General features: G+C 30.7%; 1 long non-coding RNA gene across 1 annotated transcript; it reads right to left on the reverse strand.

Moving 5' to 3' along the window:
• Positions 1 to 9,504: 9,504 nt before the first annotated feature.
• On the reverse strand, positions 9,505 to 11,305 carry LOC25488238 (uncharacterized). The gene is made up of 2 exons (XR_003009207.2): positions 10,931 to 11,305; positions 9,505 to 9,746 (listed from the first exon to the last, which is right to left on the reverse strand). It is a non-coding gene; the product is annotated as an uncharacterized lncRNA (long non-coding RNA).
• Between the last annotated feature and the right edge of the window lie 1,971 nt (positions 11,306 to 13,276).

Here is a 13,276-nt window from a genome sequence, read left to right on the forward strand (position 1 = left end):
CCATAACAGTAGAGCTGTTAAAATGGACAGCCCAACCTATTTAGAGTCGACTCTAACGGGTTTCAGACTCTATCAGACCGGATCAAAAAGCTCTCTTAAAATATTGGCTGGAAAAAAAACTACTCGAGTCTGGCTCTACACAAGCTGCGTGCTAAACGGACCGCCCCATACGGGCTAGCTAGTCCATTTTCACAACTCTACATAACAGAGAGGATTAGAGAATGAAACATGTTTTGCGACTTGAAAATGGACTGAATGATCCCTGAAATTTTAGTGAATAAATATTGAAATTCACACTTTAAACAATACATTGAATTTTATTTATACACATGTAACATAAGCTGGATTAATATCAAAATACAAATTTATACACCAATAAGAAAAGCTGAAATAATAAACTATTACAAACAAACAGTAAATCTTTAACAAACAATACATTACGTAAATATGTTTTGTAAATATGTTGCAGTAAACTTTCTTCCATTTGTAATTTTCACAAGCAAAAGATCCTGCAAGGTTTATGAAACGATCAACGATGAATGAGCCGATGCAAAATATAAAGGATAACTAAATAAATAAATAATAAGATACACTCTAAGTTATTTGAGAATTTATTAAAAAAAATTCAAACTAAAATATATTATGACTGAATCCTTGATCATGTTAAAAAAATGTTCAGTTGAGTCTTCCATTATTTTTCAATAGAAGTTGATTTTTTAATAGGTTACTCATCTTAAAAAAAAAAATTATAACTGCTTTTTGAACATATAATTACTTTTAAATTTTTGTTTAAACCAATCAAATTTAGGCCTTTTGTTTAAAATTATTTTTGATCTTTTTTTTGGTGGTGTGGGGTTCGAACCCCGGATTTTGCATATATTTATGCATTATCCTTGCCAACTGAATTGAACTCCCATATCTTTTAATTATATTTATGTGTATCTTTTTTTAACTAATTTGTTCAAAAATAGATTTTATCCTAAACACTATTTTAGTTATGTTTAGAAGAAAATCATTTTTAATAAAAAACAGAAAACCTCTTGTGAAGTCTTTATGTTGCAATTCACCAACCTCTCTATCTTTTCCAAAAATTATTGAGACATCAAATTCATTTAACTAATTTTTTTATTTATAATGATTATTAGAAGAAAGTTTTCATAAATTAATTTGTTAGGAGTAATGTGATTTGTTAGTAGCACACGAATCAAAACTTAGATGTCACTACTTTCTTCCGGGACTCATTTTCAAAAATAAGTTTGTAAGAATTTTATGTTCAACCTTTTATTTAATGAAATAATTAAAACATAAAAAAAAAGGTAAACTCCGTACTACACAAATGTTATTAGTCTTGCATCATGCATAAGAATTAGTTTATATTATTGGATTAATAAATCCTACCATTGGATCAAGGAGATATAATGAGATTTATTAATTCAACAATGAAAATATTTGTGCATGATGCAAAACTATTTTACTTTTGTACAGTAGACAAAACCTCAAAATATAAACATGAGAGAAAAATCGAACACAATTGTAGTGTTTATACCTGGTAGCCATAAGACTATTTTTTCTTAGGAGGAGGAGGTGAATAGCCTTTCTGGTTTGAGATTGAGTTTATCTTATCCTTCGGCTTCGTATTTTCAGGAGGAGGACCCGAATAGCCCTCAATTTTCAACACATTTTCCTTATTATCTCCCGAATTCGTAGTATGTGCAGGAGGAGAACCAGAGTAGCCCGTATCATTTTCCAACACATTTTTTTTCTTACCCATTTTAGTATGCTGATACAAATGTTAGGTTCAAGCAAAACGTTTTAGATGATAATGTATATTTTTTTTTTGTATGTCTTTCTTTGGAGATATGTGATTTATGGCCTTATAATGTATTTATAAACCCTTCATTGTAGTTGAGGTTTGAAAGCTATAAGCTGAGTCAAAATGATGTAAATTAGGGTTAAATTGCACCGTTTCCCTTCATTTCATCATATTTAGTTCGTAGTACAATTTATTTTAGAAAATGCTTTGGAAATTATTAGCTCTAATCTTAAGGAATTTCTATGCTTTGTTTTAATTTTGTTATCGATTACAAGTTAGCCATTTCGAAATGTTCAAATATTAGAAGTAAGAAAATAGGAATAGATTAGAGAGATTTTACAGGTAAGAAGTAAGAAAAAAGATTGGAAACAAATAGCTAACTTCAATAGACTATCCATTGATTTTCATTTATTTTTTGAAATAAAAGAGACAAAAATATAAAAGAAAGATGTTTACATTCTTTTATTATCGAGACCTGCTAGACTAGTTTGTTGAGAGAGAAATAATTTGTTAGTAGAGATAGAATATTGGTACCGATGTCCTATAAATGCAGCTAAGTTGATAGTTTTTTTGGACATTGAAATACAAAGGTCGTGGTTTAAACTCTGTATTTTCTACTTCTCCATACTTATAATGTATAAGTCTAGCAATTAGACTAACATTATCTAATTGTTTAAAAGGCTCAAGTCTCTTACCACTTATAAACGTTGGTATGATATAATTTTTTCAGAAATTATTTCCATATTTAATGGATATGCTTTGTCAATCTAAATTAATTTTACAATAACATCCAATTTAGTTATTTCCCCTTAAAAAAACAAGTATCAGCTATTTGTCCATGTCATTTTTTAAAGTTGGATGTAGTAGGATGATTTGGGGGAATAAACGATTTCTATTCGATGACAATGCACGATTATTTTACAATTGACGATCTGTATCCTATTATTAAAAATTGTGGTTGGGCCTACCACAATCCCACAAAATCGGCTTGTGATTGAAGATTTTCTTAGAAACACGTTGTCAAGTCATCTTTTGTTTGATATGGTGTGTTAAAGAGTCTCATATCAGACAGACAAAAGATTGTCTAACATGTGTCTATAAGTGGAGACAATCATCACCTCTCAAACCAGTTTTATGGGGTTCCGTTAGACCCAACCATAATATCTAATCAAAGATAGTATCAGAGCCTCTACAAGTTAATTTAGGTTTTCCATTTAAGCGGGCGTGTAAAAATAGGTTCAAGTTTTTGACAAAAAAAAAGGGTTAACAATTTGAAAGTTGGTCATAAATTTGCATATACCGTAAAGCGTGTAGCAACCGCGTTGTGAAATTCATGTTACGTTCTTCTTTTATTTTTAAGAACTCAATTTCATGCAATGCAATATACAATAACCAACCACCACATTTCAAAACATTGACAGTTTCTCATTTTAATTTTTGAAGCCAAACTATAGGGAAATTTAACATTTCGTAACACCCAAGCATCATAAAACTGAAATTTTGCAGAAATTTTACGGAAATTCACAATGGGCCATTATAGGGTTTAGTTTATCGGCCATTATAAATATCCATAACATCGTGAAGCTTATACAATACTCATCAATTCCAAAAAAAAAAAAAATATCTGTGTTAGTTATCTCTTAGAAACAAGCTTTTCTACTATTCATCTCTCTCATTTCAAACTTGAAATTTATAAGTTATTGCTGAATTGCACCATGAGTTCTAAACAGCCAAGCACTCAGCAGGTTCTTTACCCAACTACAAGGCCATCATCGTCATCAACTGCAACTGCCCCTAAACCCTCGGGAACTAAACCTCCAACCATGGACAAGATCTTCGGAATTAGAAAATATCAGATTTAATTGCACTTTTGTTCTTCCATTGACCACGATTGTGCGGTTTTAAACCCCCATAACATCTATATATTTTGGCGTCTATATAAGTGGGGAGTTAAAGTTCCACAATCACACATACTTTGGAGGATTAAAATTGCAACTATCACATAATATTTTTACAAGTTTGTTCAATAGTATCGTCAAGGAAAGTCTGTTTAGTCTATGTTTTTATTAATTACAGCATATATCTATGTAACTTCCATTATTCATTGATTTTAATTTGTTTCTGAAATATATATTCTTTTGTATTTGAAGTTATAAGAAGGTTTATAGTCTATTTGCTTTGTAATATTTTTATTTCGAAAAATTTATGTGAATTTTACTTATTAATAATATGGAGATCGCAGACTCAATCACATCAGCTATGCATTCTCATTTAGTGAGAGATAAATTCAGAAAAGAATCATCACAAAACCCTTAGAGATGGATAGATCAAATTTAAGGCCCTTTTGTACAAGAAAAGAAAAGTGCTTGTTTATGACTTTTTGTAAAAAAAAAGAAATAATTTTAGTTTAGGATTTTTTTTTTTTTAAAAAGTAATCAAAAAAACATCTATCTTGACTCTAAAATGAAACGCTATTTGGATTAGTTTTTTCAAACTCGGTTTTCAATAATAACTTCAGAAATTTTAGGATTTTTTTTTTTGAACTGAATGAAATCAATACAAAAATGTTTAGATTCAAAATCGAATGAAATCGATACAAAACGATCCTTAAACCATGGAAGACTCCTCTTAATGACTTATTATTTGTCTTCAAACACGAATAAAAGAACTCAAAACATAGCCTAAAATATCATCTTATACTTCATCATCAATATCGTTGGACTCTGGTTTCCATACATCCAAGTGGTTCTTTCTCTTTTAATTTTCATCTAGGGTTAATGTTCGATTATTGTAAGTTCAATTTAATATTAGTCTTTTGAATATCCACAAGTTTTTTCTGTTATATACCTTATGGAAAAATTGGAAATTACACCAACTCGTAACATGTAATAATGTAGTAAGATATCATCTTTATAGTGATTGTCGTAACATAATTTATTAAAGTAAAAATAGTAAAAGAGATTAATGGTAACAAGTTTATTAATTGTCCTACACAATGGAAGATTAAGTTGTTTGATTCAAATGTTTAAGGGAGATTAAGATTTCCTTGAATCCCTTCGTCTACCTTCTTTCTTGGAATTAACTTGGTTTTTTATTAGCTTATCACCTGCCTCTATTTAAGAGAGTAGGACTTAGTCTTGTGATGTAACGGCGGGAAGTTCAAGTATTTGTGCTGCGACAAAGACTATACTTGCGACGTTCCCCTAAAGATGAATCTAGCTTTAACAATCATAGTTATATTTAATTTAAAATATGCAATTTACTACTGTTCTTTTTTCGGTTTTGGTAGGATCGTAAAGCTTATACCTTACCTTAGAGATCAGGTTAACCACTAGTTGCAAATCATTGAGAGTTAAATATATACAAATTGATGAAGACAATTGAATCATAAATTCAATAAAAACTTTATTAGTTGAATCCATCAAATAAATAGAGGTTCATCGTGGATCCCAATCAAGAGTGGTTTAGCTACCCATGGTAACTGACATCATTATCAAATAATATAAAAATATAACCTAGAGAGAACAAGAGGAGGAGAAAACCCTATGCCTTGAAAGTTTGATTCTTGACCATTGTCTTGTACCCCTAGGTTTCTAAATGAATAAAGTGTGTGCAAGGGTCTCGATTTATAGTTCATCATTACTTAGGGTTTAAGAGATGAAAACTATGCTTTTTCCTCTAATCCAGCTTGGAAAACAAACAAAATCAGCATTTCCCCCTCAATTGTGAGTAGGGGCACATGGATAGACACATAGGTGCACATGAAGCAGCCTTCTGGTCTGTCCCATTCGGATGGACGCATGGATCATGTGCGTGAGTGCGCGAGGCATAAGCCACAATGCAAATTTTGCAGTTTTTGTCCCTTTTTTTAGTGTTTTTTTCGACTTGAAATGTATAGGAACTTGGGCTGAATTTTGTTCATATCCTTTGTCTTTAGAAAACTTTTAAGAACCATTTATCTTTATTCTTCATATCCTTGATCCTTCATGTGATGTCTTGTTTTGCTAATTTACACGATTTCTCACTAAAAAAACTCAAAACACCTTGCATGATTTAGGATAAAAATGAATACAACGACTCAAAAGAAAACAATACAAAATGATCCTTAAAGCATAGACAACTCCTTTAAATGACCTATTATTTGTCTTCAAACACAAAGGAAATAATTTGAAACATAATATAAATACATATGAAGCTATGTCATCAATATCATTGGACCTAGGTTTAGTAATAAAGTGTAAGTAGAGTATCATATCCATCGAGATTGTCATTCCAACTAGGCAATTCATGTTACTTATTTGGAAACTATTAAATAAAAAAAAAAATATATAAAGGGTAAAAGGGTTTTGCAGTTTGATCTGTTTGCAACAAAGCAAGGTTTACTTGTTTAGATTGGAGAATGTTAGTGGCAGTTAGGATTACTTGCAATTTGAATCGCCTCTAATTATTTTTTGGAATACTTAATCGTAAAATCTTATTCAACCTTTAGCTTTTTCTATCGAAGTGATGAGTTCGTGGGGTTTTACTACCTACTAGATGTCAACTTGCACCTGCTGATCACACAGGTAGGTACGTGTGGTTCTTACTCTCTCAATGGTATGAGTTCATTACCCTCTAGCCTCCGAAGATAGAAACTCCTCCGAAGGTCTAGATAAAAACATACCCTGTCATCTAGGGCTTACGGTTTAGGTATATGATTTAGAGTTCAGGGTATAAGGTTTAGAGTTTAAAGTTTAAAGTTTTGTTATAATATGTCATCTAGGGTTAGGGTTTAGGGTTTTATGGTTTCGTTATTATGTCATCTAAGGTCAAGGTAGAATGTTTATGGTTCATGGTTTAGGGTTAAGGGTTTATGGATAGGATATCATCTAGGGTTGGGTTTAGAGTTTAGGGTTGAGGGTTTAAGATTGTAGGGTTAGAGTTTAGGCTTTTAGGGTTTAGGGAGACTCATGCAAGTTGAATTTTTGGCACCCCTTCATTGATCGTATTAAAGTAGGATGTTGGGATGGATGCATCATAACATATCCATGGGGGTTGGTTTGCTTCACCTGAAGTATGTCTTGTCCTCTCTATCAGTCTAGCTACTTTCTTTTTTTCTTCAAGATTGCCACATATATCATTTCCTCTCTTGAATCTATTTTTAATTTTTTTCCTTAGTATTTTCGAAAAACTACTTTTATTAAATGTGAAATTATATGCTTGAATAAGGATAATGGTGGATTGTGGGTGAAGAGGATAAGAAATTTTAATTTGGTAAATTATGTTGGAGGGCTTGCGATTAACGTGAAAACTTGTGGTATAAGTTGCTAGTTTATTTCCCGTTATGGTGAGGAGAAGGGGGCAGTTATGTTATCAAGTGGGAGTAGGTTCACTTTGGTGGAAAAAGTACAATATGATTCGATAATTAAGGTGATATATTGGGGGTGGGGACTTGGTTTAAGGATAACATAGGGCGTTAAGTGGGTGATGGATCCTCAATGTTGTTCTTGAGGGATCCTTGGTTGGAAGGAGGTCCGTTAAATGTGAAGTTTAGAAGGTTGTTTATTTATATGAACAAAAATAGTGATGCATGGTTACAGAGATGTATTCCTTATAACTGGGGAGTTGACGGAGAGGCGTGAAAGTTGCGTAGGATGTTGTTGGTTTGGGAGGATGATCAGGTGAGGGAGTGTAGTGAGCTGTTAAATTCTATTATTTTATAGGATGGTAAGAGGCTTAGATTGTTACAGTAAATACTTCACTTTAGTTGCTTATGTGGTTTCTGCAAGCAAGCTCATTTGGCTCTCATGTGTACGGGTCATTTGGAATGAAATAAACATGCATGTTTTTCAACACAAGGAGGAAAATTTGCAAACTTTATCCGACAAAATAAAGCTTAAGTCTTTCTAGAAGTGAAAGCGAGACACGAAACTTTTGTTTTCGACTATCACAACTGGTGGCTTAATCCTCTTTAGTGTTTGTCTATAGTTTCGTAGCTTGCTTCTTTTCCATTTGCTTTTCGTTTTGTATTATAACATTGAAAACTTTCTTTAAGCCTAGTTCTGGAAGAGCTTGCACCGGAAGGACTTATTTGGGTGATTAATATATTCCATTTTGTCCTCTTAAAATAATAATAATAATAATAATAATAATAATAGAATAGCTTTTTTTTAATGGCAAAATATAATATTATTAATAAAAAATCAAGTCAAATGTACAAACGATTAGGATTCACAGAAAAACCCCAAGCTCGAAATCGAAAAAAGAAAAGACATCACCCCACAAACATCAAAGAAAAGATAAGACACCCACACATAGCTAGCTGCAACATACATAGGTTCCTGGAAAATATATATGAAGGTGTACAATTTTTTATAATCTTTGACGGTTTCTCTCATTCTTGTAATTCAACTCAGAAACCAGGTTTTAGTTATTACGCGGTTATACCTTATACATCTAGTTGTTACCCAAGAAATATCCTTCACCCCATCGCACGCTACCTATATCTGTTTATTTTTGAACGGTCCATAAACCAGAGTTAGTGATATCAAAATATGAAACAGAAAATCTTTACCATTTATACATTTGCAATTTTTCATAGCTTTTACTTCGAAACTACCTATATAGATATAGCAAGCTTGAGAACTTTGACTATTCTCGTTTCATAAAATTATAACCAACCTAAAACTTGTATTAATTTGTGATTATTCTAGGTTTGGATACTGTTTTGTTTTTCAGTGGTTGTTTCGTGAAGGAATTTGTTTTAGGTGGTGCTGTTAGGAGGTTTTGATTTGTGGTTATGGTGTACCGTCTATATGCGGCAGGCCCGGCCTTGAGAGAGTGCAAGGTGCTCAATCAAGCCGGGCCTCCAAAAGTTATGGGCCTCAGAAAAATTAACTCTAATACCCACCCCCACTTAAATAAAAAATATATATGTTACTTCTTTACACGTTTGAGTTTTTTCTAGACTTTAGTTCACTTATCCGGACATAAATCTGGTACTATCAAACTACCCCCAATTTGTATAATCACTTAATCAGTCAATTTGAAAAGCTATTTTATTGAAAGAATCACAACAATAATTTTTTTTTTCACACAAACCATTCGTTTTCCCCTTTCCCACAACGGACAAGTGACAAATCCAAACGACGCTGTTAGTAAATTCTATCTCTCTTTCACTTAATTTTTTTGTTTTTCGTTTCATGTTCAGAAGCTCTTCTTATTTTGATTTTTTAATAAAGCTTAGCTACACAAAAAGAATTGTGTTTTTATTTTATTGAAGACCTATTTTAAATAGAGAGCCGAGCCTCCTATTTCATAGGGACGGCTCTGATATGCGGCACCATTTGTATCTTGTTTCGTCCATATCATGCGTCTTGCGGGGATGACGTTTAATATTATTTGCCGATATAAAAAAAGAAAACTATTAATTGAAGAATTTTGTTTAGGTGACAAGACAATACAAAAGAGGCTTGGAATCCCTGCAGATTTGTAGGTTTGTAAACCTCCGCTAACTAGTCAAATATAAGCGTGAAGAAAATTCCATCCACCACTTTGTGGAGGTTTTGAACGGCTGAAAACTAAAACCGTCGTATAATTGTTCAAAATCTCACAAATAATACCAACCTTTAGGATGATAGTTCACAGAACCATTGCAAAGATGGTTCGCGAATCTTGCCTTTTAGTATGCTGAAAGATATTCAAATAATACATTAACTGAATGATCTAACAAATATTATTGAATAAATATTGAAATGCACACTTTGATCAATACATTGAGTCTTATTTATACACCTATAGGCTATAACTATAACATAAGCTGGATTAATATCACAATTCAACTATTACAAACAAACAGTAAATCTTTAACAAACAATACATTACGTAAATATGTTTTGTAAATATGTTGCAGTAAACTTTCTTCCATCTGTAATTTTCACAAGTAAAATATATCCTGCAAAGTTTATGAAACGATCAACGATGAATGTCTCGATGCAAAATATAAAGGATAAATAAATAAATAAAAAGGCACATTTTAAATTATTTGAGAATCTATTAAAAAAAAATTCAAACTAAAATGTTATGTTCAGTTGAGTCTTTCAATTTTTTTCAATAAAAGTTGAATTTTTATTAGGTAATTTATCTTAGAAAAATAAAAATAAATTATAACTGCTTGTTGAACATATAATTACTTTTTAATTTTTTGTTTAAACCAATCAAATTTAGGCCATTTGTTTAATATTATTTTTTATCTTTTAGTTATATTTATGTGTATGTTTTTTTTTAACTAATATGTTTAAAAATAGATTTTATCCTAAACACTATTTTAGAGCCCGTTTGTTATAGATTAAAATAAAAGTGATTTTGACATTAAATAATTTAGAGATTATTTTTTAGAGATTTTATGAAAAATCAGAATCTATTTTGAGTTTGTTTACTGTAATGAAAATCTACTTTTTTTAAACAAATAATTTGGTTTGTTTGGATACAACTATATAAAAGTGATTTTTTGTTACAAAATTAGTTCAATACTTAAAACCATATTTTCTCTTTCCTCTAAAAAAAATGTATTTTTTGAGAAGTTGCTCTTAACAGCTTCTCATTCGAAGCGGATTTTAGATTTTTTTTAGATTCAGACTTTTTTAAAAAGTTGTAACTAACGGATATAAAACTCTTAAAAGTGATTATTTTTTTTTTAAAAATGATTTTTTTACTTAAAAAAACTATAACAAATGGGCTCTTAATTAAGTTTTGAAGAAATGTAAGGAGAAATGTGATTTGTTAGTAGAACACGAATCGAAACTTATACGTTGCTACTTTCTTCGCAGACTCATTTTCAAAAATAAATTTGTAAGAATTTTATGTTCAACCTTTTATTTAATGAAATAACTAAAACATCCGGAAAAAAGGTAAACTTTACTGCACAAATGTTATTAGTCTTGCATCATGCATAAGAATTAGTTTATATTATTGGATTAATAAATCCTACCATTGGATCAAGGAGATATAATGAGATTTATTAATTCAACAATGAAAATATTTGTGTATGATGCAAAACTATTTTACTTTTACACGTTAGACAAAACCTCAAAATATAAACATGAGAGAAAAATCGAACACATTTGTAGTGTTTTATACCTGTTAGCCATAAGACTATTTTTTCTTAGGAAGAGGAGGCGAATAGCCTTTCTGGTTTGAGAGTGGGTTTTTCTTAGGATCCTTCGGCTTCGTATTTTCAAGAGGACGAACAGAATGGCTCATATCCATTTCAAGCACATTTTCCTGAGCAGCTCTCGAATTCGTAGCATGTGCAGGAGGATGACCAGAGTGGCCCATATCACTCTTCAACACATTTTTTTTTTCCTTACCCATTTTAGATGATAATGTATTATGTTTCTGTCTTTCTTTGGAGATATGTGATTTATGGCCTGGTATTTATAAACCCTTCATTGTAGTTGAGGTTTGGAAGCCATAGCTGAGTAAAAATGATGTAAATTAGGGTTAAATTGCATTGTTTCCGTTCATTTAATCATATATTTAGTTTTTAGTACAATTTATTTAGAAAATGCTTTCGAAATTATCAGCTCTATTCATAAGGAATTTCTCTGCTTTGTTTTAATTTTCTTATCGATTACAAGTTAGTCATTTTGAAATTTTCAAATATTAGAAGTAAGAAAATAGCAATAGATCATTAGAGAGATTTTGTAGGTAAGAAGTATGAAAAAAGATTGGAAACGAATAGCCAATTTCGATACACTATCTATCGATTTTCATTTATTTTTTTATATTTTGATATGAAAGAGACAAAAATATAAAAGAATGATGTTTATATTCTTTTTTTTTGTTTACATTCTTTTATTATCGAGATATGCTAGACTAGTTTGTTGAGAGAGAAATAATTTGTTAGTAGAGATATAATATTGGACTTGATATATTGTAAATGCAGGTTAGTTGATAGTTTTTTGGACATTAAAATACAAAGGTCATGGTTTAAACTTAGTATTTTCTACTTCTCCATTCTCCATACTTATAATGTGTAAGTCTGGTAACTAGACTAACATTCAAATCTCTACCCACTTAGACTAATTCAATGTTGTTTTTTAAGAAGTTATTTCCAAGTTTAATAGATATGCTTTGCCAATGTAAATTAATTTTACAATAACATCCAATTCAGCTATTTCCCATTAAAAAAAAAAAAAACAAGAATCAGCTATTTCCCATTAAAAAAAAAAAACAAAAATCAGCTATTTGTCCATGTCATTTCTTTAAAGTTGGATGTAGGGGATGATTTGGGGGAATAAAAGGTTTTTAGTTGAATGACGATGTACGATTATTTTACAATTGACGGTTTGTATCTTATTATTAAAAATTGTGGTTAGGCCTACCACAAAACCGGCTTGTGAGTTGAGGATCTCTTATAAATACGTTGTTAAGTCATCTTTTGCCTGATATGGTGTGTTGAAAAGTCTCATATCGAACAAAAGATTGTCTAACATGTGTTTATAGGTGGAGCCAATCATCACCTCACAAGACAGTTTTGTGGGGTTGTGTTAGACTCAACCATAATTTTTAAGATAGTTTCAGAACCTCTCCAAGGTCAATTAGATCAACTGCTATCAGATTTTCGCTATCGGGTCACACATCATTTATGTCCACGAACCAAGCTTATAAGTAAGGATAGTCCTCACTTTATAAACCGGTTGTGTTAGATCCAACCACAATTTCTAAAACCTGATTTCATTTTATTTCCATAATTTATTTTTAAATTTGAGCAAAATTACACTTTTAATCCCTTAACGTAATTTCAGGTACCAGTTTGATCCTTTATCTTTTTTTCATTTCAATTTGGTCCTTTTTGTCCATTTTCATATGAATTTTTAAGCTTAAAATTCATAATTTAATTTTCTTATGGTCTTTTAATCTTCAAATCTATGATCCTCGTCTATGTTTGCATAAAAATATTAGATTTGAAACTTGAAAATGTATATAAAAATGGATAAAAAGGACCAAATTGAAATGAAAAAAAGATAAATGACTAAACTGTTACCTGAAATTAAGTTAAGGGACTAAAAGTGTAATTTTGCATTAAATTTACTAGATAATCTATGAAGTTAATTTCGTTTTTTTGATTTCAGCGGCGTGTAACAAAATATGGTCAAGTTTTTTGACAAAAAAAAAGGGTTAACAATTTGAAAGTTGGTCATAAATTTGCATATACATACCGGTAAAGCGTGTAGAAACCGCGTTGTGAAATTCATGTTACGTTCTTCTTTTATTTTTAAAAACTCAATTTCATGTAATATACAGATAACCAACCACCTCATTTCAAAACATTGACAGTTTCTCATTTTAATTTTTGAAGCCAAACTATAGGGAAATTTAACATTTCGTAACACCCAAGCATCTTCTGAAAAATAATAAAACTTAAATTTTGCAGAAATTTTACGGAAATTCACAATAGGCAATGGCTTTCTTCTTTGAATC

This window comes from Medicago truncatula, chromosome 2 (assembly GCF_003473485.1).
Source record: "Medicago truncatula cultivar Jemalong A17 chromosome 2, MtrunA17r5.0-ANR, whole genome shotgun sequence".
In the NCBI taxonomy this organism is placed as follows: Eukaryota; Viridiplantae; Streptophyta; class Magnoliopsida; order Fabales; family Fabaceae; genus Medicago; species Medicago truncatula.